This window comes from Sylvia atricapilla, chromosome 5, assembly GCF_009819655.1.
Source record: "Sylvia atricapilla isolate bSylAtr1 chromosome 5, bSylAtr1.pri, whole genome shotgun sequence".
In the NCBI taxonomy this organism is placed as follows: Eukaryota; Metazoa; Chordata; class Aves; order Passeriformes; family Sylviidae; genus Sylvia; species Sylvia atricapilla.
The window spans coordinates 42,317,452-42,344,399 of NC_089144.1; the positions used below are offsets into that span (position 1 = coordinate 42,317,452).

A 26,948-nucleotide genomic window follows, 5' to 3' on the forward strand; every position below is an offset into this window, starting at 1 on the left:
ATGAATTTCACTCGAGGCTTTATATTTAGCCTGGAAACAAGCAGCCCGGGCATCTTCAATCAGACAGACCCAGCACACGTGCAAACGCTACAGCTGCCACCGTGATGCAGGTGCTAATAATTCAGCGGCTTTGTACCCTGTGATTATGCATGTGCTGTCTAGTGCTTCAGATTAAAGAGTTAAACAAAGTGCTTCTCCCTCCCCTCTTGGCGGAAGATAATTCAAACCCAGCTGATATTCACAGACAGTTGGACAGCAGCTGAGGTTTCATTAGGAATCCCACGTATGGCCAGAAGCAGCATACACCTCGGTGTTTCCGGGAGCCACAGGCAGCCAGAACAGATGGTAGAAATCATCATCCCCAGACAGTCATCAGGGGAACCTCAGGCCACATGCTTGATTTTTTTCTCAATGAAGCGCATAGAAGGCAGGCATTCGATCCATGTGACGGCAGCTGCCGCGTCCTGGGGGAGCGGGAGGCAGCCGAGTGGAGGAAGGCTCTCGCAGGTTATTAACAGGTCACGCTGTGACATTAGCAGTCCGGAAATATCGCCTCTCCCAGGGGGCTGAAACAAAAGCGAGGGAGAGGTTCCTCGTAATTCAAACACAGTTCAGTGCTTACAGATTACAGCACATAATCTGCTTGGCAACAGCACAGCGCACGGAGACGCTGACTTCCCTCTTTCTTCTAGCTGCTTCCACTGGAAATGTCAGAAAGGATCCTTGATGCAGCGAGTGTCCTATGTAAATCTCGAGGGAGGAGGAAGAGCACAACTTCCCTGCAATTTTCAGAATGAAACCCGGAGGCAAGGTGACAGCTCAACTCCCTCATTCAGATGTCCCTAACCTTTCTGTTCCGTTTGTGACATGCTACATGCAGCATTCCTCATTGATCATCCCTGCCTGTCTGAATCACCCAGTCCCTTCTGTGAGCAGTGAGACTTGCTACAGCTCTCAGCCTCATTAGAGCGGAAATTTCCTTGCTGACATTTTGGAGGAAACAAAGCATTTGGAGGAATAGTCTTAAATACTGCATTTGACAAAGTGGATGGTTTTAAAAATCATTGTCCCAGCCCTACAACTGCCTACCTCTTCAGTCTCACCACAGCTCTCCTGTGCATACCCAGCCGTGCAAACCAATCTGCAGATGGAAACTCTCCAAACCCCGGGCCTGCTTTAAACCTTCTTTGCTGACAGGTCAGGACCACGGTGCTCAGCCAAGCACTCCAGAATTACATCCTCGAGAGCGCAGTAATATAAATATACATATGTTGTGGGTCTGTGTGTACAGAAATAAATGGGTGAAGATGTTTGGGTGCATGCATTTGTAAATACAAATAAAATGACTTCATTCTCAGAAGCTACTTCCTTTTTGATTGCTTACATATTCTTAGTACAAAATGGAGTTTATCAGGATTGGAAGTGGACAGATTTTAAAATTAAATATGCTTTAAGATTTTTCTTGGGTGAAGTGTTTTACCAGTCACCTTTCTCTCTTGAAAAACTTAGTCATCTACCTTCTTGGCAGGACTTTCTAATTTTAGGGAGTTCCACTTTTCCTGCCTTGTGGAATAGACAAGGATTCCCCCACTCACACTTCTGGTCTTTTTTTCCTACTATGCTGGATACTGCATTTCCCACTCTCTTATTTGTCAGTTCATTCCTGGTAGCCTCTATGCAGATCTCTGCTGATGCTTCCCGGCTTCTCCAATAAAATTCAGTGCTCACAGGACTGTTGGTTAGAATAAAAAATCTTTAGTCCTGTCCAAAGGATCTTTTGCACTCTTTGTGTTGTACAGGGAAACGATGAGTGTGGACTGTGCAGTGTCTGACACACTGGTGCTTTCCAGTAGCCATTGCATATGACTTTCACCATTACCTGACCAAACAGCAGAAACCTGGATTTCCCATGCAAATACTGACCGTTTGTCCAGGACTTCCAGGAGCCAGGAAGACTGGCTGGAAGTGAGAGAACTGAATCTGTACTTGATACTGCAAACTGATTAGAGTGTTCAGCAGCCTATTAAACCCTAGGAAAAGAGTCAGGAAACTGACTTAAGGCCATCCAGTCATTGACAGTCAATTTTCATTCTATCACCATGTATCCATTACCTTCCTAACATATTTCTAGTTTTACATGGAAAACTCTTAAATGAAATCCTTATTTCATGAAAGGATTCCCAGTCATAAATACTTTGTGGGGTTTTTTGTTTTTTTTGTTTTTTTTTTTTTTTTTTTTTTTAAGACTTGAAGTTTTGCTTTAGAAACAGGGGAAAAAAGCAATTACTCTTTCCAAGGGAACACTGCACCACTGACCTTTACAAGATGTGAAGATGTGCAGTTATGTCTATTTTCATTCTCTGATTCAAGCTGACAGCTCAGTTACTTGTCCACCCATTTCCTGCAGGTGAGAGAGGCAATATTGGTCAACAATGTATCAATGGGAATTGATAGGAATCAACAAGGCTGTCCAGCAAATTTTGCTGTATGCCACAGTCTCTCAACAGCACAGCATGTCTTTCCTACTAATATAAGCCAAATGTCCATGTTTTATTCCTATATGACCTCATACAAAATCAATAACACCAAGGGTTAAAATCTTAGCTTTGTATATAGTACCCACATGAAGTTCTGAGCCCTACAAAATGCATTGTAAGAAAAATTGTATTAAGGAGGCTGAGATGCTGAATCACAGCAGAAGCATGTCACCACATACCATATATTAAAGTAATGGTCTGCTCCAGTCCTGTGGCATTAGCACAATATGAACATCCTCAAACAGAGTCAAGACCAGCACATTCCCCTTGGCTCACTGTGGAGCATGAGGACAGGGCTTCACTAAAAATGTATGGGCTCATTTGCAGACAAAGCAGGGAGGATATTACAGCTTCTGGCAAGGCAATGAAATATGCAAGACTGAAAAGGAGCAAATTAGACCACAGCAGAGAGAGCAACTATCTCAGAGCAAGCTTATGCTATTTTCTTACCCTGGCACAGTAGTACAACAAATCCTCGGAGTGTCAGAAAGAAGCAGGCTGAGAAAGGTGATGGCAGGATACTGGAGATGAAGCATTAATTCAGTGTGATCAGTCACTCAAACACTGAGTTACTGATTGCCAAACATAACCCTGCACTTTCAGAGAGCACAAGCTGACAGAAAGATTTAAGAAAAGCAAAGGTACATTAAAAGCATGCATGAGAAAGGCAAATACTGAGAAAATAGTAAGAACCGAGAATGACAAACAGAAAAGGAAGAACAGAAATACAGGCAAGTATGCACAGAACAAGCAATGGACAGAAAGAAAGGTAAAGACCTAAGTAAAAGTAGTGATTAAAAGAAAGGTTATCCCACAAATATTTCTGCAGTTTTTTTAGTCTCTGAAGAAGGAATTCAGTTGTAACAATTATTTTTCCAGAAGGGAAATGAAGACCTGCTTTCATCAACAGCAATACAAGATTCATAGTTGTCAATCATAGATTTCTCTTCTTATATTGATGTATTTCAAAGCTGCTGCAAAAAGAATCTGAAAATGCAAATGACAAAGCATCAAAATCTATCAAATTAGTAAAAAAATCTGGGAAGGATTTTTTTGTTTGTTTGTTTTAGTGAACTTTGGGTGGTGGCAACAGTGAAAATTCTATAGTCTTGCTTTGTTACCACTATATCAACTGTGCCAGCTTTTCACATATGTAAATACTTGTACATTACTGACTGCCTGATGTGAGAGCAGGAGTAAAACTCAGTCCTTTGAAGTTTTCTCTCAGTTTAGGATTTCAGGGTTACAGTCAAGATTTAGTACAGCAGGATTTCCCTGTACAAAAGGCTGCAGTATGCATCAATATTTCTTTTTGCCATTGAAATGAATTTCAGATAGCATAACCCAAATGTCAGGGAAAAACCATTTCTGTATCTAACACAGTGTCAACCTGAAATATTAATGGTGTCCAAAGAAAAATCAAGTTGCACTTCTGAAGGACCTCCCACACATATTTGTAAGCCTTTTCTGTTATGAAAAAATGTCCATCTGAATTGGCCCAACAAACTTCGAAGTCAGAATTTAAATTAATATCTCAAAAAAATACTCTTGGCAATAACAAACGCATACAGTTGCTTTGTTGCATCTTTAAAATTATAACAAAGCACCAGGTAACTAGCTGGCCCATTGAACAGCTGGCTTTGAGAGGAGATTCCTTTCCAGGACAAGTGTAAGGTGGTTAAAGATCTCTTTCAAAATTCCCCTGAGATTATTTTTATGGATTTAAAAAGCTGTGAATGAGACCCCTGATTCTCCATCTCCTCACTCAGTGTTCACAGCAGAGTTTAGAGTCAGAAGAAGTGGAAAAGTCTCCTCTTAAACAGAGGAGGACACATGCCACTTATTAAAGGACTGCATTAAGTAAATCTTTATAGACAAACATTGGGAGACTTGATGAGTTCTACCAAACAACACCAAAGTTCCAAATACATGTCTTTTTCTAATAACTAAGCTAGGAAGCTACCATAAATAAAAGCAAGCAAGCTGCCCTTCTTCTTCCCAACAATAAAGTCTTTGAGACATGAACTATAATCAAACCCAACTTATGTGTCATATTGCAGATTTTGATTAACTCAGCATAGAATCTCTTCCTAATAACCAACATCTCATGCTACTGATTCTCCTGTGAAAACCATGGACTGTGATACACCAAGGTCGTGACTGTTGCTCTGAGTGTGCTCTAGCGCAAAGTGGAATATCTCAGAAAAAACCAAATTACATACTTTAATTTTTTCTCTGAACTTGGAAGAACTCCACTGGCAGCAACAAAAACAGCTCCCAGCTGGAACCAAATTACACCTTTAGCCTCAAACATCAGTCTTCTAGCAGCCTGAATGACGTAGCAATGTAAGGAACATAACTTCAATGAGGTAGAAGTGAAACAAAGATGAGGTTAATCTCCAGCAGAGGTGATTAGGAAAGAAATATCCTAAGTTCTTGCAGAGAGCAGAGGAATGCCACTCAGGAAAGCAGTTGCCATTGTCATCCTTCCTTCCTTCCTTCCTTCCTTCCTTCCTTCCTTCCTTCCTTCCTTCCTTCCTTCTTTCCATGAGTGATATAAACCATTTTAATTCAAAACTTCTAATTAGCATATTCTGTACAGCAGGTGTTCTTGCAAAGTCATAGGCATCTGAATTAAAGCTTAAAGGCCTTGGATTATCTTTTAACACTAGAACAGAAGACTTTAATCAGGTCTGCTGTGTCTGGCACATACTGAGAGTTAATTAGGTTTAGCAGTAATAATCATAATAGAAATGCTTGGATTTTTGGGGTCTGGGATTTTTTTTTTTTCTGTTTTACATCAGTAGCAAGACATGAGAAGAATTCAGCTTATTCTTTCAAGATGATTTCTGTGTAACCTTGGGGCTCTGAGAATTTTTCTTCCTCTGGTGTATTCCAGAGCGTAAATTCTAGACTGTGTTACTGTCCCTGACTCTGCCTTCCAGATAATAACTTAAATGCATGGCTGTATCAAATCTGGAACATGCTACCAGGTTAAAACTGAAACACAGGACATGTGCTGCTGTAAATTAACATGCAAAGCACTCATTTTGCTTCAGGGAAAGAAAATATTTAAGGAGTGCCACCTAAGAAAGGACAACAGTTTGTGTTCCTACACTAATACTTAGTTAACCTAAAAAAAATCTTATGTTCTGAGACGCATGTTTTGTGTTTCTTTATTTATTGCCAGTTGATACATGACCCAGGCCCTGAGATGTAAATCTCCTTAGTTTGAATAAAGATTACAGAATTGTTCCCTTAGCTTGCATGTTGCTGTCCTGAAAAATCATTAAAACTATTGATTATCTTAGGTATTAACTTAGCTTCTTCACATTTCCAGTAAACCAATTTGCAATGTATTATAGGAAACATTTCAGCTCAAGCCAAAGAACTTCATTTTCTTTCAGTTATTATCCTTCTGTATTGTAGAGTCACAATTTACCAACTTCCCTATGAAAAATTTATTTATACTTCATCACAGTAGCATCAGAAGCAACCAGCCAAACAAAAACAAAGGGAAAAAAAAACAAAAAACAAACAAACAAACAAAAACATAGACGCCATTAAAAAATAATGCAGGGGGGGTTGAGCAGAAGGAGCTAAGCTACTTCCACACTAAGAACTGGCCTCCCAGAAGAGACATTGAGTACTTGCATGATTAGACCAATGAAAGTGATTTCTCTTTGGAATGAATTTATGACCCACTTTCAAATCCCTGAAGAAAACAGGGATTTAAAATGAGAAAGCTGAAAAGCCACAACAGCAGCAATGCAAACGTCTGTTCTTTTTCTCAGTTTTATAATAGTGTCATGGCCCTGATGTTAAAAAAACCCTAACAGTGTGTCAGCAACGTGCTGGAGGCAATGAAAGTTATCAATCAGTAATATGAAGGGGATTTAAGCAGCTTAATTGAGGGCAAAATTCAATTGATTAATGGTTAGGGAAGTACTCACTGATGCAGAGGTTTCAAGGAATTACAATCTGATTAAAATTCCATTTTAGAAATGAAGGGATATAGGATGCTAATCAGTTCTAAACCACAGATTATTAGTGCCAGCTATTTGAAACAGCTGGGACTATTGTGATAAAAACAAAACGTGACTCAATTTTTGTGAAGGGGAATAATTTATTTATTTTAAGAACTGGAACACATCAGAGTAAACAACACGCATGCACTAAGGTTGGTGATATATGGCTGTCATTTTACACCTGAAAACCTAGTTGTCTTTTGGACAGCTTTGGTTAGAAAGGGAAAATCTGGATCTCTTCATTCATCTACAGCACAACAAGGTCCTGTGCATTCACAGGGCCACCTCATAAGGCTCCAGAGTCTTCTGCAAAGCACTTCAGACTAGGGTGTTTTTGGAACAAATGTGAATTTAGAGACCCTGCCAGAAAAACAGGAGTCTGTAAGAATGTTTCTTTTAGACATGTTATGCTAATATCTATTTGGGCTAGAAATTTAAAAACTCAAAGAAACCTTTCAGTAAAAGTAGATGAGATCTGCGTCATCACACTTCTGTCCCCAGAAAGTGGCAATCTCATGGGATTGCTTGAGAAAAAATGGTTTAAGGCAGTATTTCTCATCAGTTCCTAAATTAAGCAGACAATGACTGTACTGCAGGATTTATATCATGGTTTTAGTGGCTTCAAATTTTGGCTTTTCCAAACCACACTTGTACTGTTTCTGGAATGCATTGTCTTGTGCTTTGTATGTTTTTTTTCAGCTCTGCTATTGACAGCATTGGTTTGCTCTGGCATGGCTTCTGCTTGTGAATACAAAGAGCTGTGACATTTCAAAAGATGTGTAAAGTCTTTTGGAGCCCAACATCTGTTATCAATTGAAGTAAGGAGCACTGATCTTAATTTGGAGTTATTCTGGCAAATTAAGACAATTTCTAAAGATTTATCAAGAGAACATTTAAGTAAGGAGATTTGGTCTGGGTAAAAAACAGAGAATACATGAATAATTCCTAATTGCCATGTATCTATTCTCCAGACAAGAACTGTATTTGGCCCTGGGGAAAAAAAAAAAGAATTCTAAACTATTTCTAAGCACATACAAAAAAACTATTCATTAAAATAGACAAAAATATCCATCACTTATGTTTTTTAACTTGTTTTAAAAAAACCGCTTCGCTGGTCTTAATGAATATTAGGTCATTCAGGGGCAACATCATTGATACAAAGAAATAAAGAAGCCCAAAGGAAAAAAAAAAAGCCAAATACATTCCTATCCAGTGAAGACCCCTAGCATTCAGACTTCTATGGCCTAATTTAGGCAATTTTTCACTTCTGGAGATGACCTCATACTATGAAGCAGAAAATACCTGGGGCAAAATTAACATCTGGTAGACTTGAAAAGATTGCATTTTCTTCAAACGCTTGTTGTTTCCTGCCTAAAATAAAGAATGTGGATAACACTGTAAATAGAGCTAACAAATCACTAGGAGAAGGTCAGCAGCTCTTCAGACGTGCTCAGCTTTGTAGCTTACCTTTCCAGGTAAGGAACAGTCATTTTATGTGAGAGACAAATTACATTCACCCTAATGCCACCAGAGAGCTTCTGAATGGACACTGCTCCTGACTTCCATCCCCCTCTCTGTGACCCACTGATTAGAGGCATGCTCCTGACCTGAAAGGCCTGGAAGTAAAAGTACATGAGGTTTTCAGTAGTTAGGGTGAAAGCTGGGGCTTAGCAGACGTTATTCAATGACACTAGATGGCAGAGCAGCTGTTTTGAATTTGTTAAAACGGCATCTTCCTGAGAGCTTTGTTGCTACTTTGTTTTATGACATCACAGTTTGAAACTGTGTTGTCTTAGATATCTACACTGGCTTTTGACTTTTATGAGTTTCTTGGTTTAAGACTGAAGTCAAAAGAATAAGGGGATCAAAACAAGTTTTATAATCTAACCTAAAGGTGACAAAATATTAAGAAAGGGGAACAGAAAGGTCAATCCATTAGCCTTTGGGTCACATCAGCTAAATCTCTGTTCCTTTGATAAAGGAGGATATAAAATCTGGGGTCTGAGAGAGGTTGTTGAATTGTGGAAGTAAAAGATTTTGGACAATTCTCTGAAAGAAATGTTCAGAGCTTTGATGTCAGAAGTTTGGGATAAGCAGAGTGCTGGTTCTGGTCTTCAAGAATTGGAGAATGATTCCTCTTGCTTCCAGGACCTGATTGGGGCATGGAACCCCACGCTCAATGGGACCCTTGTCTCAGAGCTGCTCACATTGACTCCTGCAGACCTTTCACTGGCAGCACCTTTCCACCACCAGAACAGCCAGGAGGTTGGTTTTCACCTTGTAGTTATCACTGTGCAGGGTAACTGCTCCTCACACAAATCCAAATCAAGCCTAAGGCTCACCATAGCCTTTGGACATGCTGTAGCTGTTTGAACTCTCCATATCCCAGAGAAGCACAATAAGTGCTAACAAGACCAATTGCTCACCCGACATTGCTTCATCTGCCAGCACAGAAGGTTTACAAGTATCCTTGTAGGGATGAAATTGTTATTGACCCTCAATGAATTTCCAGAAACACCCGCACTTCCTCTAAAGTAATAAAATTACTCTGAAAATATGAAAAACAAAATTATGAAATGCAATACAACTTGTCTTGCTTTTCACTCAAGTCTCTGCTTATAACTTACAAAGAAGGAAATTAATTATATCCTTGCTGCCATCAGACACAAGGCAGAAGCGTTTGCAAGAGTAAATTTCAGAATTGCACCTTTATATCACAGAAGAGATAGAGATAAAATGTGAGCAAGACAGCTTTTACAACAGTGTACTATGAGATGAGAGTTGTCAGGGCCTTCCTTCTATGTTTTTGGGTCAGCCAGAGCATGAGTCAGAATGCAAAGAGAGCCGTTTACAGAGGACAATTGCTGTCCTTTGACTCTTGTGGGTAATAAGGGCCATCACCCTTTCCCCTATCAAGTGCTGTTTCCATCAGAGAATCATAGAACCATGGAATGGTTTGGGCTGGGACTGACCTTAATGATGGTCCAGTTCCAATAGCCATGCTATGGACAGGGATGCCTTTTACTAGATCCGGCTGCTCCAGGCCCCATCCAACCTGGCCTTGAACACTGCCAAGAATGGGCCATCTCCAGACCCTCTGGGGAATCTGTTCTAGTGTCTCAATGACCTCTGAGTATAAAAAAAAAAAAAAAAAAAAAAAGAAAAAAAAAAAAAGCCACCTTCACATCTAATGTAATTCTAATTCTCTCACATTTTAGTTTAAAGGCATTCCCCCTAGTCCTGTCACTATCTATCCATGGAAGAAGTTGCTTTCCCTCTTTTTCATAAGCCCCCTTGAAGTCCTGGGCAGGCTGCCGGGAGGTGTCCGTGGAGGTGTAGGATGTACCCTGCTGCCAGAGCAGACTGCAGGCACACATCTGTAAACACAGGCGGAAAGATCATTTCGCAACTCTGCAAACCGGACAAAGCCCACAAAGAGAGCTGAAAGAATGAATTAATGAATGCAAAGACATGCCAGCATGGGAGTTGCTATGGAAGCAAAAAGAAATATTTATAGATTGTTCTTGCATCACATATTCTCCCACACAGAAACTCCCATTCCCTCAAATTACCTTTGATGAGGAGTGAAAAAGAAGCATCTCTTCACCTCATCATCCATTCTGCCTGTTTCTGAGCTGGTAGTGAGCCTGTGCTGGACTTACACAGCAATCCCTTAAGAATCTGACAATTGGTAAAAGACAGAAATATGTAAGAGAAGGCATGCAAATTTTTGTAATTTGAAATCCAGAGTGACTTCTCTGCATTCCTGTAATGAGCATTCATTTGTTTCTTTTTTCTGCAACTTCTGGAAGTGCAGCTTCCATAATATTAACTCAAATATACAGATCTACTGTGCAAGAAAAAGAAAAGGTGCCTTAGTTATGTTATATGCATTATGGAGAGGACATAAACAGGCCTATGTTTCTGCATAACTGGATGATTCTCTAGGGAGAAATTAGCATTTTGGCAGAGAAGCTTGCAACTGTTTCTGTTCTTCTGGCAGAGAAATTTGATGGGGGGAATCCTGGTTTTGGTTACTAAAAAACAATTTATTGTATAATATTTTAGTGTAGCTACAAGATATACTTTAAGGTAGATAAGGTAGCAAATTTTACAATTATCTCTTTGCCAGTGACCTTCTCCCTCATATTCTTTTGCCAGTTTTAATGACAATTTTAAGATGAAATATGAACTGGAAAGAAAGAAAAGTGTTAAAGGATGGTCTTTCAGAAGTATTGTCCCAATCTTAAAAGTCTACAGTTTTAAACAAATGTATTATTTGGTTGTTATGCCATAAAATTGATTCAAAGTAGCATTAAGGAAGATATTCTTTCATGACTGGCGGATATATTACCCAGAGGAAAGGACTCCTACAGTATCTACAAGCCAGTGGGTTGTGGAGTCTACAAAGACCTACACAGAGTTGCCATGCTGCAGATAAGAATCACTTTCACAGAGCCTCTTCAGCAAGTGGCAGGATGGTGAGGAGAGAGACCGTGACGTCCGGTCCACACAAGTTCCTCTTTATAGTCACGCTAAGAAATGCTACGCCTCAAATAAACCTTCCCACAGCAGATGTTTCTTCCTAAATCCAGTGCAGTGCTTTGAGAGGGTGTCACCAAGTCCCCCAGTGCAGCTGGGGGTAGGCGTTCTCAAAGCCTTAATGTTTGTTTCTACAATAGACTTCTTTCGCTGAAGAGGGGAGTTATGCTCCCCTCTTTGGTTAAATGTCATATGCTGTGAAACAAGTGGGGGATCCCACACTTGTTCCTTTCACTCTGCAGCTCTACGTCATAACCAGCCCTTTTTCAATATCCCACGGGAGAAAAAGAAGATGCTGAAGCAGCACACAGGCGCCTGCAATTTCTGTGTTTCCTAAGAGCTTGGGAAGGCTCCTGACAGTCTTTCCATACTGACAGAAGTACTACCACCCACTCTGCCAAAGGCAGTGAGATACACCAGAACAGCAGGCTGCAAATGGAGGATTTGCTCCAGTAGCAAACAGGCAGAAGCTGAAAGGAAACTCCTGGGAAGGAGGAAGGAACTCTATGTTGAGGGGAAGTGAGGTTCAGGAAGAGAGCTGCTGATAGATGTCCAGTGAAACCAACCTCATCCATTCTACTGTAAGAAGACTTCATTTGCTTATATGGCCTCATTCTCATCACGTCAACCACTGTGCTTTATTAACAGAGTGAATTATCTTGCAGTTCTCAATAGATTACTAGCTAACATGTTTTGGCTGCTTTTCATTTGATATAAGAAGGGAGTTGCAACAGAAATCGCTGAAAGGAATGGATATCACCATCCATCACATGACAGGGTGATTAATGGTACTACTGCTTTGACCCCTTCCAGTTAGCTCCAACCAGGAAATTGAAAAGCAGCTTCTCTCTATAGCCCTCCTTGAACACACCTTCCCTAAAACTAACTTGATGCCTGAGGGGAATGACATCTGATGTTGCCTGCATCACTGGGAGGATGAGAACTGATGGGCCATACCCATCAAAAAGATGCAGCTGGGAGCAGAAGTCCATAAAGCTTTCCTCTGACATGGTAAGAAGAAGAAATGCTTAGAGAGGGGTATTTGAATCTGGTGCCCCTCATACTTTACTGCTCTGAAGTGTAGTGTACCGAACTGGACTTAAGATTTTTAAGGCTTTCAGTTTGAAAACAGGGTTTAAAGTTATCCCATGCTGTCTTTCCAGGGATAATTCACTGAAATATATGAGAATAGAAATCTATGGAAAACTTTGTATGGCCTCTCTCTGCAGATTGCTAAAAATGTGTTCCTCTTTCACTTTTTGTGAGTCCTGTTTTTCAATGGGCTGTTTACTTACTGCCTCAAGTTCTAAGGTTTATACCTTCCCACACTGCTTTATGTATCTTAATTATTATTTTCTCCTCCAATTTTGTCTCCAAAACAGAGGTCGATCCCTTTTATGCAGCTCAGCTAAAGCCCATGCTGCTGGCTTGGGACAGGAAGAGTTCCCACTAAGCTGAGCCATGTCTGAAGAAAATATCCAACAGACCATCTCCACTCAGGGGAGATGGAAAGCTGATGGAATGCTGATGGGCAAAACCAATTTGTTTGTAGCAACTTAAATATCATTTGAGACAATTTTCAGTCCAAAATCAAGGTGGGAATGGGCAAGGTGATTCTAGACTTGTCGGTAGGCCGGTGGGAGGAAGAAAAGAAATGAAACAAAATTTCAGCATGACAAAATTGGATTGATTGATGGGAACAACTGAGATCTGCAGTAGTGAGACTGATCTGGAGAACAGATTTAACTAAGTGGTTTAGCAGGGACTGGGAAATGAACATTCAACTAAAAAAAAGGTTTTATCAAAACCCTCAAAATTTGCAGCAGGAAAGAACATCAATGACTGCAGCAAGTGATGATATTTTATTCTGCAGAGACACCTGGGTTGGACAAGGGCCACTGGAGTTATTAATCAGATGAGAAACCTAATCTACCTTCCTAGACCATGGAAGCTGGGAACTCTGTAGTACTGCCAAGGATAGTATTGCTGGGTAAAGTGTTTGCTCAAGTCAGAAAAAGGCTGCATTGTTCTAGAAACAAAGAGTGTGTTGTCCAGCTCTCCTACTGCAGTGCTCCGCTACACCTTTCTCACAGCCATATCATGGAAGTAAAAATAGATCCTGTCTGGGAAGTGTTTGTCTTCTAAACAGCCCAGAAAAAATGGGGAGAATCTCCTTGAGACACAAGATATGTTTATTCCTGGGGCTGAGACCTTGCTTCCCTAGCAAGGTGGTTTTGCTGGCAAGAGGCAAGAAATCATTTCAGGTAAGTAGAATAGGAAATGGGTTTTGATCCACTAACCACATCACACCCGTTTAGTCAGTTCCTTCTACGTTTCTCCCGTAATACACACAGGACAAAGATTCAGTAAAACTGCCCTGAGGAAGCATAATATGGATGAAGCCATGTGGTGCTACTGCATGTGATGCAAGCACTGCAGCCCTGCTGCTGAAGGACAAGGCTGCAGTGATGTGGGAGGCACACAGGGCTCTGCCTGTGCTCCACTGGCACGTACCTACACAGAGACAACATGCAGCAATAATAGCAAAAGGAGTAGGGCAGCAAAGGGCTCATCTTTCTCATTAGCATGGGCCAAATAAATCCACTTTTGTTACATTTTTTTAACAATATTTTTATTCACTGGGGCTTTCAATGAGGATAGAACTAATTGAGCTGGGATATTTATTTCACAAAGAATTTTAGCAGAGCAGGATCAGCTGTTTCAGTGAAGGCAGAAAAGAAAGGATTTAGCATGTAGGATATTAGAAATGTTGATTTTCTGGCTTAAAATTATTGCCATTTTTCCTTCTTGTTTTCTGCTAGCTCTCTTCCCAGTTGGCTTTGTGACAATTGCTTTCTCTGTTCACTTCATCAGTCACTGTGTAATAGATATTATATCAAATAAAACTGTCTGCAGTGGGAGACATGCACTCTTTTTGGCGTGCACGTTTTTATTGGCATGCGAAAGATAATGTCAGTAAAGGTTCCTTAGCCACCTTATCTGCCTCAGTGATCTCTTCTTGACTGAAGTGAAAACTTCTGTTACAAATTTTCAATTCTATTCTCTCACTTTGGTATAGTGATGAGAAGGACTCCATAGTTGTTACACCCATTCAAAAATAGCTCTCATTAAAGATGCTGTTAGGCATTCTTAAGAGTAGGACAGTTCTTGGGGAGGGTTTCCTCACCCGAGATTTAGAGTGTTTAAAGTCCTTGGCCCTCTAAAAGCCCTGAGTCACTTTGGTATAAAAAAAAAAAGCAGAGTCTTCAAGGTTTGTTTTCAGGTTTCTCGTGATGTTTATTATTTGGTATCTCAAAATTTTCTCTGCTCCCAGTCAAGGTCCGGCAGCAGCTGGGACACGGGGCAACTGCCCCCCAATTGGATGTTCCCTGACATTTATACAGATATAATTGTTGGTTATTTACTATTTTGTACCAATGCCTAGTGCCCACACTAAAAGTGTCATTTCTACTGTGGCCCAATCAACTCTAACTACTTTGTGCCATCACCACCCCAAAAGATGGAGGACGAGGAAGAAGGAGAAGTACATGAGTACCACCCAAATTCCACCATCTTGTCCCCATTTACCTCTATTCTATGAACCCTAAAACTACTATATTTTGTATCTTCTACTGTGTTAAATTACTGTTTTCACATCCTGGTGGTTTGCAATTCCTCTCTCTATGTCGGAAGCCTCTCCCATGGACTAAAATCAAACCCGGTGTTTTCCTGGGCTTTGTGCCAAGGTCTCCAAGCCCCCTGGACCGGCTCCACACCCCCCTGTCCAGGGCTCAAATTCCCTTCCTCGAGTCCCAGGCCATCCAAGGGGATGTCCTGGACTCCAACAGACAGTGATTTAAAAAAACTTTCCTTCGCCTTACAGGCCTTAAAAAAAAAATCTCTCTTCTTTGGTAATGGTTTTCTTCCTGATGATGCTGGTTTACACTGCAATGACACAGACCCCGAGATCCAAAAGGCTGAAAATTACTCTTTTATTTTTGGGATGTGTCTTTTTTTTATACTATTCTATACAGACCAATTTGATTGGTGAAGCAAAGGCAAACCTCTTCAATCGCATTGGTCAGACCAGAGGGACATCAAGAAGTCCCTCTTTAAAAAAAACAAGGAATAAAAAAAGTACAGCTACAGAGACATCTTTCTTGTTTACAAAAAATCCTCTAAGAAAAGAAATTCAGAAAACCATAACACCTCAGACATGGAACCAGGATGGAATCATAGATGATGGTCTTTAACACTGGTTTATTGCCTATTATTTGTATATTCTTAGTTAAGCCATGCCATACATATATTCTTATATAATGTCAAAGTGATAAATAAGACTTTTAGGACAGAATTCAAATGATCTATGCTAGGATGGTAGAATAGTTTAGGCATATTGACCCTAAACAGCAGTTCTGGAAAGTCTTCCTGGTGGTACTGGTTTACATCAGTCATGTTTACAACCCATAGAGAAGCTCCAGTCCAGTCTCTGGGGCTCTCATAAGGTCCTTGGGTACAGTTACTCATACATGATGAGCCTGGCATTCAGTCTAGCATCTAGACAAGCCTGTGACCCCTGAGGATGTACATGCTGCAGGGACTTAGACAAGTGATCACAACATGGAGCACCAGAACTATAGTTAGTCTGAGTAACATTCAGCTTCAGATTAAGACCCCGAAATATGGGTGCCTACCTGTATGTCAAAACTCCCACCACACTCATCAGACATCTAGACAGGAAGGAGAGTGACACCCTGGGATGGATTGAGATGCCCAGGTTTAGAAGTCTAACACTATTTTGGTTGTTGTGGAATATCCTTCCTGGCCTCTAGCTGCCAAACCAGGAGTTGAGGATGTCCTATAAGTCATAGGTCATTTCTATCAGCCTTCTGCAGATATTCAAGTGGTCTGAGGATCCCAAATGGGTTTGTGTGGGCAATTGAATTGCACCGTTAATGGCTGGTAAGCTGAATATCACTGTCAGCTGCAGTGAGACTGTGCTGATTAGATGTACCCTGACTGTAAAAGGATCATAGAGGCAGGTACTTTAATCTCAATCTGGAACTCACCACTTCAAAACAACAACAACAACAGCAATAACACCAAAAAAAACAAACAAACAAAAAAAAAAAAAAAAAACCACAAAAAACCACTCTTAGCAATACTCATCTGTACACACTTATGAGTCAGTACAGTCATTGAGGGAACCAGGGATTTGATGCGAAGCTTTGTCTAAACCCAGGACTCAGACATCTGTACTTGCATCTATATCTTAAGAGTCTATATAGACTACTATGCTATGTACTACCCAGAGGACAAGGATGACATGTTCTTCCCTTCAGGATGAAGAGCCCTATGCAATGTGGGGAAACAGTAGAAAAGTGTATAAAGAGGAACTTGCCTGTGAGATCTAGCAGCCACAGCTAACATCTAAGTAGGATCCATCTCCTGGACTTCTCTGTCATCAGGACCTGCTAATGTAAAAGACACAGAGAGGAACAAGGTCCATCTCCCAAAGCCATCTAGCAGGTTAATACAGACAAGATCCTGCCTCACTGATTAACTTGCTGGGACCAGGAACCCATCACTAATCACAGACTCATATGATGTTTTTAATCATATTTGTTTTCATCATGTGTCTGGGTGTTAGAACTTCAGGGTCACATATCACAGGCAATTATATTTTACCTGTACCTAGGTCAATAATTTGGGCTTGATTAAAACTTCATCTTCCAGAAAGGCATCCAGAGTACATAACTTATTGCTTCTCCTGAAAACTTCTTCTGAAGGTTAACTTCACACTCAAGGTTAAAAAAATGTGCTCTTTTTTTAGGTTGAATTTGTTGAGCTCTAGCTGAACACCCATTCATGTTAAATTTTTATCTAGTAAGTTCAACAATATTATTCTAAATAATTTTTACATGCTGGTTCTAGTAGTCAGTAACTCAGACATGTCTTAATCTCCATTTTAGTAAACTTTGATTTGTCCTTCCTCATCCTCACTACAACTCAACCTTTCTAGCTCTGAATGGTTCCTGCACCTTCTTCCAATATGGTTGGATCATTTTAAAGCTGCCATCAACTGACTTTCATTTCTTCTGACCAAGGGTGTATGAAAAGTTTAAACCATGACAGGTCTTTGATTCATCAAGCATTGGCTAAAGGGTTGCACTGGTTGCTCATTTGGAGCAACTTGTTGCTTTCTTTTGGCTCTCTGATACCCTTGTCCTTTTCCAGGAGTGGAGACTCTTGAGCTTGTACCTAAGACAGAAGAGAGAAGAAAAAAAAAGGAAGAGAAGCCCTCTAGAATGGGAGGGTGATCCACATGACTCTTAAGGAAAGGAGCAACAAGGGCTGGTAGTGGTAGGCACTGAGTGGTTGGAGTTCAGAAGAACAAGCAACAAAACCAATAAAATAGCTTTGTTTCAGAGCTGATTATAATTTTAAAAGGTGGTGGAATTGAATGGTTTCTGTCTCCTTATTCCTCGGGTTTTAAGCTAGAGAACAAGTAGTATTGGAGTGGAGTCACCACGATCAACCCCCATGCTACAGCTGCTAACAGGGACTTATCTGATGAAGTGCATTGGATGTACTTGATGAGGTGGCAGCACAGGCTAATGAAATTTTTGTTCACTCAGGCATGTGAAGATTTTGACTATTATCCCAGGTCTGACTGTTCTTCTGCTTCCAAAAGTAACTTAATCATAATGCATTTCAGTTTCCTCAATATCTTTCCCTCCCACATTTATCTACTTTTGTAAAAACAGGACTTAAAGTTATCATATCGTTTAATAAAGAACCCTGAACCCACTTACAATCTCTAGGCATTACTTTCATCTCTTTCTTATTCTCTCAGATTAGCAGTGACAATGGAATTAGGTGCAATGTTTCTGCCTAATTCCTATGGATAAATATTCACCCTATATCCAGTTTTCCCCATGACCTCCCATCCAAGTATAGAACAGGCCCATAATTCCCTACCCTCTGGCTACATGTCTCCAGGAATAGCCCTAGTTAGTAAATACTGTATTCACCCTGACACCCAAAACACCACCAGCATCTTTGATGTAATTCTGTGTGGACAAAAATGGCAGGAATGTAGGAATCATTAGAGTGTAAGCTAAATGTTGTGCTTTCTAGAACAGACACTTCACGCAGCTGCCAAAATAACTCCACTGAAAAGCAGACCAGCATACCAATTTTCAGATTTTCAGATCTTACACTGTGCATACCAATGCACTTGAAAATAATTTTTTACTTCTACAACTGTATTACTATACATACAAAATGTGAATTTATTTATTTATCTAAAATCTGAATTTATCTATTTATTTTTATTTATTTACCTAAAACTGCTTTGTAAATAATTCAGTCATGTAACCCTGCAGGAATGTTACTGAGATCATAAAGATTACTGATTTTAACTTTTGTCTGTATGAAACAGAATAAACATTTTAGACCATACACTATGAACTTTCCTCAAGGAAAATTATATCAGACTTGAGTCTCATGTCTTACTATGTCTAAGTAAAACATCAGTTTCAGGTTTCATTATGTCTACTAAAACTAACAGAGTTGGTTTTTCTAGATCCAAGTCACCAACTTAGTCTCACATCAACATCCACAATCACACTTTGGGTCACAATGGATCTTAAAGTTTTGCACCTCTCAATTTTTCATCATAAAAATACAGAGAGTATTAATAGCTACTCGCATTTCCAGCATTGCACTTGACTTCTGGAAGGGGATCTCCCGCAACATTCCAGACCTGACCTGCTGGGGACAGCCATCCTTGTAAGTGCCAACTGAGTTCCTGCAGGGAAGGGCTCACATCCAACATCCCATCTATCGAGCAGAAGGCGGACAGAATTAGCAGTAGGATAGAGAATAGATGTCAGAAAACCTTGAAATCAGCATGGCATTCCATGGATGAAAGAGAAGGAAGATATGGAAAGAAAAAATCAAGTAGCTCTTGGCTTGCATGTAAACAATAAGTTTTACATGTTTTTTATTTTTATTTTTTATTTTAAATGAAGATTCAAAGTTACAGGAAAAAAAATATATACATATTTTTTGTTCTGCTTTTGCCCATCAAAGTAATTCTCCTTGTTCCTTTTCAAGTCTTGCATGTTTGTAATTTTACACATCTATTTATGGGTAGAGCAGTCTAATGCAACATTCAAAGAATTAATCTTATCACCACTGAGGAAGTACTAGAAGATAAAATCAGGATTACTCTTTGATCATTAAATGGCTTTAGAATTCTGCACACAAACAGATCTCGCTCTCCCTTATCAAATGTCAGAGGCACAGTTATGGCTTCTTGTGAAAGATATCTTTTTTCCTGCTCACACATAATACAGAGATCTTCAGATGGGACACATGCCCTTTTATTTTCAAGTCTTTATCAGCTAAATAAATTTTGGTTTTATTTGTAAGCAGCAGGGTGGAAAATTTTGGGTTTGTTTTCTGTGGGGGAGAGAAGAAAAAAGTCACATAGGGCAAAGTAAAAGAAGGGTCTGTGTTTCATATGAAGATGCTCGTAATCTTGGAGCACAGCTACCCAGCTGCAAGGAATGTAATCTCACATCCACAGTATGCAGCATGTTCAAATATGTGGGGAAAAAGCCCAGTAAAGTATTGCCATAGTGATTTGCAAGTAAATCCCTAAACTAACATGGAAATGTTTTGGGTGGTGTTGATATGCATAATGAATATGCCAGTTAGTATGCATTTTAGGACACAATACATATATTCCCTATATATGTGTGTTCATACTAAAGTGAGGCATCTTTATGATCCACTGTGACCAGCCCCAGACTGGAGCTGGGCCATGGTCCATGCAAGATCCCCATGGACAGTGGCAGAGGAGGCTGGAAGAGCAGGGGCTCAGCAGTGTCTGGAGGAGGGAAATGGGGGTACAAGCCACGGAAGGGGGTCTCAAAGTAGAAGGCTAATACTTTTTCTTTATTCGATTATCAGCAGCAGTTAGGATCTGATGTTAATAATCTCATTAGAAATCTGGAAAATTGGCTTGGATTGAGTGGCAGAAAGAAGGTCAAGTAGAAAAGAGGGTAGAAGGACTTACAGATTACCTCTTCTGAATGAGTCCCTGTATGAATGCTTACTGATCTCTACTGCTCACTGCCATGCATTGGAAAACTCATTTCGGTGAATGAGAAAAAAAAACATTTTGGCTGAAATGTATATCAAAAAAGGGTGATTTATTGTTTTTCTGTCAATCTGTGCTTTTCCCAAAGCCTAGCATTTTCCTCACCCCATCCCCCTAGCCTTTCAACAGACACGTTTCCTGTGTCTGTTTTGTAATGGAGTATTTCCGAACTTGGTCACAGACTCTGCGGTGTGCTGAGAAACACTCAGTCCTAATGTGCCCTAACAGAAAAATACAAAAAAGCAAATTGACTGTCAATCTTCAAGGCAGCTTAAACAAATTATTAACTAACACAAAACTAAATACTAGATATGCTAGATACTTGCTTTAAATGCATTTCTTTTTTCTACCAGGAAAATGTTTTCACTGAGTGCATTTGACTAGATAAAACAGATAAATACAGTTAAGCAGACCACTTGAGTCAATAGATTAATCAATGAGAGGAAATTCTCTCAGAGTTAATATCTAAATATACCTTGGTATTTACGTACAGATACAGACACGCACAGCTATTGCTTAATAAAGGCCCCCAGAAACCCAAACAGGCTGCATATTAACACCCTGGTAAAAATTCCTTCATTCTCTTATAATAAGAAAATGGCATGTTTTGTTCATGGCTAAGGCCACACATACCCACAATGTCACTTATCTGAACAAACCTGACAGAACACAGCAGGATCTAGCTCAGCACAGAGCCCAGGAGTGGGTCATGGCATAACAGGTCATCTTAAAAGTGACACTTCCCAGCATGTGCACGGTATGTTGAGGTACTTATTTCAAATCTTTGTACAGAATGAAGTCAGTGAAATTACACTAGGGATGAATTTAGCCTGATAACTTTTTCTGATCTATTTCCTACAATTCTCTTAAGTATTTAGTTACTTCCTGCTAATTATTTTTGCATTATTTTACAGCACGATAACGTGTGCCACATGGGCACATGGGGCTTATGTAAAATATTCTTTAATCATTGTTGCTCAAAATAATTTAAGTTTCTGAATGAAATTATATAGTAGTAAATGATCTGTTAGAGAAAAGGCTATGGTTCTTGTTTGATGGGTTATTAAAGTGAAGCAAGTACTTACCATAAAAATCTCCTTTAAAATATTTTGCTTAAGCTCAACTCAAACTGAATTTCTGCTTTGGTGAAATTAATGAAGCCCACCAGATTCATAAGTCTGGTCTGGATGGATCCAATTGCACATTTAAGGAAAAAAGGACGTGTTCAGACCATGAACTAAGCTTGCAAAAAAAAAACAGTTTTAATTTTTTAAGTCTGACTCCAAAACTATTTTTCTGTGTCTCATAGCATAAGATTTCTTATTAGTAGACAGAATTAAGCATGAATCTTAAATCCAGGACCCTTCCATTTTTAATCAGTTTCATACAAATAAGGAGTAGATCTGGAGTATTGTGAAAATAGGTGAAAACATAAAGATGATTGTAAAACTCAAAAATATTAACCTCCATTAGGGAAAAACTGTTTGTGCAGGCTGAACCTGGTACATGGATCAGTTTTTCTAAAGTTAGTACTATGTAAGACATGAAAACAATGTCTCAGACATTATGAGCAAGATCCATTTACTTTAAATATCCTAAATCAGGTATAACATGGTTCAGCATATGCCTGAAAATATATGAACAATCTCAAGTTCTTTGCCTTCACCTGCATGCAGCCTTCCCCAAGTAACAGATGATTTTCTGAGTCATCTCCTGTGTGGATTAATACTAGAGTTTTCTGGATTCCTTGCAAACTATTCCAAACACTGCATTTACTTAAACAAGCAAACACATGAACAAAAAATAAAGAGTAGCTTCAGTGTCATTTTTAGACTTGGTCAGGCCAGGCACAGGATACCATGAAGTCAGACTAAGCCAATTCCTACTCCTGTGCTTTTTCAGCATTTCTGTCTTTCTGAAAGTTGTTAAAATATGGTCCTTCAATCACTCCAAGTGTTAGGTAGGTGGTTTTGGTAGTAGATTCAACTAAATTGTCAAACACTTTCTCAGAAACAAATAAAATGAGAGAGTGGAAATAGTAAAAACATGGTCCGTACCTTGTTAATGCCATCCTTTTAAAACATCTAAAAGGTATCTGAATTCTATATGGCTAGTTCTTTTTTTATGTAAGTTCTGCATTTAGTTGGAGGTCTGCCATGTTTTCCATCACCAATCATCCTTTGCTATAACAGTTCGGGGTTCTTTAATTTCTGTTCCAGCCAAAGTCTCACCACCACAATGACAGTTGCAGACTGTTGCACAAGACTCCTCAGTAGCTGAGCCACAGCCTGAATAGAGGCCAGCTGATCTCCTGGCTTCTTTTCTGAAGGCTGAGTGGCTCTTATTCAAACATCCCCTCTGCATGGGTTATCTGGTGTCAATTTAAAATTTACCCCGCTAGATACCAGCCCCTTGAGTATTATTTCACAGTCAGATAATTATTCCATTCAGCTTCTTTAAAATATTCTCCGCTGCTTTGAAATAGGAGAGGCTGGGGTGCCTAGCACATAGTCTTTAAGCTCTTTTCATGCAGCTGAGAGAAATTATTCAGACTGCCAATGTGGATTTACTCATTAGGTCTGTTGTGCTAGTAGATGCCCTGGGGAAGCTGACAGTGACCAAATATTTCCTTTTTATCAGTGCAGCTATTTCCCTCTCATCTTGATGCAGAGCAGGTCTGGTTGTCACTGGTATGCTCTGCAACCTTATCAGATCTGCCTTCTCTTTCTTTCCTCTGCTGCTGAAAAGTTACTCTACTGACTTTCTTAAAGTATATTACCAGTGCTATTTCACAGCACCATCTCTTCAATTGTCAAAGGCATACCAAATATTTTGGTCTCAAAGGGGATAAAAAAATATTCAGAGGCAAAATGAATGTTTTAAAAGATCTTGTCCCTCTCTGCTCTGCAGTGATGCAGCCTCACCTTGAATATTTTGTGTAGTTTTGGGTGCCACAACATAAGAAAGATATTAAATTATCAGAAAGCATCCAAAGGAGGGCAATGAAGAGAGTGAAGGGCCTTGAGGAGCAGCTCCATGAGAAGGAGCTGAAGTCACTTGGTCTGTTCACCCTGGAGGAGACTGACAGGAGACCTCATTGTGGTAACTTTTTTATGAGAGGACAAGAAGGGGGAGGCACTGATCTTTTCTCTGTGGTGACCAGTGGCAGGACTGAGGGAATGGCTTGAAGCTGTTTCAGGGGCGGTTTAGTTAGGATATCAGTGAAGGATATCAGTCTTCACACAGAGGGTGGCTGGGCACTAGAACAGCTTCCCTGGGAAAATGGCCACAGCACCAAGACTGACAGAGTTAAAGAAGTGTTTGCACAATGCTCTCAGGCCTATGGTGTGACTCCTAGAGCTGTCCTGTGCAGGACCAGGAGTTGACTCAAGGATTCTTGAGTGTCCCGTCCAACTCAGTACATTCTGTTATTCAGTCATCTTCCTGCACTGAGTCTTCATTTTATTTTTTATATGCCTTCCAAAATTAATACCATCCCAATCTGTCAAATCGTTTACTGACTAAGAGCTACAAACCCTTGAAATAATTGGTAAATCTAACTTTTCAAATCATGCCTTTATGTACGTATGGAGCTGAAAAAACTTTACTACATTTTCACCACTTTTTGTCTTTTGTCTAAGAGCAAAACTTCCCAGGAAGGAGTTCAAGGACTGATGTTGTCATAACCTCCATAGTCACAAAAAAAAAAATCTTTTGTCACTGGAGTTCCAAAGCAAGGGGCTTGACACTAGGGGCTTGATTTGGTGCTGCACATGAAGAGTCTGCGGTGGCTCAGACATCGTGCTGCAAATGTTACCCAGTTCTTCTCCTGCTTCTCTTAGAAACTACAAGTTTGTGTATTCAGTTCATCATCAAATTATAAGATGTGATTAAGTCAAATCAGTTTTGTCATGAGTAATTACTCATTAACTAGTAATCAATGAGTAATAATAGCCCATCATCAATGCAGTTTTTTCCAGGTTAGGTGAGGAATGATTCTGAAGAGGAAAATAAAACTGTTCTGGAAGTAAAGATAGGAAGATCTCAGTAGCAGCATGCCTCCTTTAGATAATGAATTTAAATACTGTGGTCATCTGTGGGTGAGAAGAGAGTTGACAAAGGGATTAAGTACTACCTAATTACTTCAGAAAGCTGCCTGGTATTGAGGTTTTAGTACATGATATAATCAAGAAGATAATTTATGTCAAAGTAAAGGGGCTTTACCATGAGGAAAGATCAAACATTCTATTTCATAAAAGTATATCTATAACTTCGTGCAGAAATTAGAAATGTCTATACTTACTATAAGTAATGTGCTTGACAGCAAGACTTCTAAAAGTCAAGCAGCAACCTGCTTGACTTTTTTCCTCTGGAGCAGGAGAAAATGGCTACAGAAATTTTTTTTTAATGAATTGTCTTTTCACCAGGATAGAGCTGATATAAGTATAGGATAGCTCTTTCATGTTCTTAATTATTTTTAAATGACCCTTGTGTTCCACAGTGCTTAATCAAGGGAAACCTCTGATGTTTATGCAACTAAACCATGTTTCTTATCTCCATGGTTCACTCACTACACTCTGCTTGTTATTGATACACAAAATTCTCTCTGTGAAAAAGAAATGTGCACAGTGTTCGTATGTCTGTTTTTCTTCACTCTGCTCCTATGCCAATATTACAAAGTGTGTGAGTGACAATTTCTAATTTAACTACCTTCATATGCTCAGTCAGATATAGAGCAGAGCTCTTGAGATAGGCACTAGGGATATACATAGACATCAGCATTACAAGCTGCTCAGTTATCATTCCTCAATAAACACTTCTTAGGGTCCTTGGAGTGCAAAGCCATTTGTGCGAGCGAAGCTATAGATTTTTGATTGTACCTCTGGATGGGCAGGATAGATAGGCACCAGGATAGGATGGGCACCAGCCCATAGCAGCACAAGCTTTTTTGTGTAGACTCTGTTGAAACTTTCATAGGTTACATGTGCTTGGTCTGAGTCAATAGAATAGAGGAGCTGGAAGACCTTAAAAACTTGTTAAGCAAAAGTTTGAAAACATTTTTCTCTCAATCCCTAAATAACAAAATGCTTGACCCCCCTCACCCCTCTTACCACGTATGCATTGAAAGACATCTACTCTAATAAGCCTGTCCATTTATTTTACCAACTCTTTATAACAAATGATCACTTTCGTATAATCACAGAGAAGAATTCTGCACTGAACTTTGAGGATATGTCTTCAGTGCAAAGTAACAGAGAGCCTGGGAGGATGCTTGGACACTGGAGCTCTGATTGTCCAGACTGTTTTATTATTTGCTCTCTGCTGCCAGTTTTCTTCAAGACAACACTGCTATAGAAGGGGCAGGACATGAGCCAGTCCGTGTGACTGTCCCAGGACCAGTAATCAGCCCTGAGGCCAACTAGACATAGCTTGAAAGGTTATAGAGACATCTTTTCTTCTCAAAATAGAAAATATGCAGTAATTTGTTCTGTTTCTATATGAATTAAATCAAATCAATGAGCTTTGTGGGCTGAATACTCCAAGGTTGTGCTGCCCAACAATTTCCAGTATTTCTGAATTTTGCTCTGCTCCTGCTGACATCAACAATCCCTCATTGTCACAAATAAGCATAAATAATTTGCTGCTACCTCTCACAAGCCTCAAATTACAGTATTCCAGGAAATTTACAGTAAAATAATCATTTGCATTACTTCTCAAGCCTTAGGATAGAAAACTTCACTGCCAAGATAGTCCTAATTGTAAGGGGTTGTAATGCCAGCTCCCTGCACTCTCTGCACAGACACCAACCCACATGTGTCCATGGGAACCATTGGAAAAATCATTCAGTAAAGTCATCTCAAAACTCTCCCTGGGCTGTGAGCCTTGGAAAACCCTTGGGAATGCAGGAGGTAATCCCTTGCAGGAATCCTTGCAATATGTTTGTTGTCCATAAAATGCAGCAGAATAAGCCTGTCTTAGATGATGATATACGGAGTCAGTACTGTAAAGCATCAGTGACACTAATTTCTCTGTTAGACTGCAGTACCTCTCAACATCTTCAGTAAGGCTTTATGAAATTGAATGAGGGCAGAATTTGGTCTTGTAATTCTACTCCTTACACTGAATAAAGCCCAATTGCAACCAGAAATACTGATATTTTTACCCTTATTCAAGACATCCCGCCACTAAGGGACATAGGGATTACTATTAATTGTTAAGGCAAGGTAGATACTTTTGTACAACTATTCATCAAAGCAAATATTTTAACTCAGTGTGTATGTCGGTGTGCACATGTGTGTGTGCACATATGTGTGTGTGTGTGTGTGTGTGTGTGTGTGTGTGTGTGTGTGTACATGGATTTTTCCTTTCAGATTGGCTGAGTGTTCCTCTTTCTTATTCTGCTTTTCCTAATGCAAATAACTTGCAGGAATAAAATGGAATAACTTTAAGGACAGTTTCACTTCTGCCTTCTTAACAGACAGGATTGTCAGAGCATGAAATACCCCTACACAGGCCTTGTACCTGCACATCCAGCCTCAAGTCCCTTCTGTTTCCCAGGCCTGTGAGGTAATGAGATGAAGAGCAGTTGTTAGGATAAAACCCAAGAGCAGAGAAAGACAGAGTCCCCTCTCCCCACCACCATCATGAATTCCCAGATCCCAGAAAATA

General features: G+C 39.8%; 1 long non-coding RNA gene across 1 annotated transcript; it reads right to left on the bottom strand.

Moving 5' to 3' along the window:
- Positions 1–503: 503 nt before the first annotated feature.
- On the bottom strand, positions 504–26,948 carry LOC136360884 (uncharacterized). The gene is made up of 3 exons (XR_010743528.1): positions 26,802–26,948; positions 2,317–2,401; positions 504–566 (listed from the first exon to the last, which is right to left on the bottom strand). It is a non-coding gene; the product is annotated as an uncharacterized lncRNA (long non-coding RNA).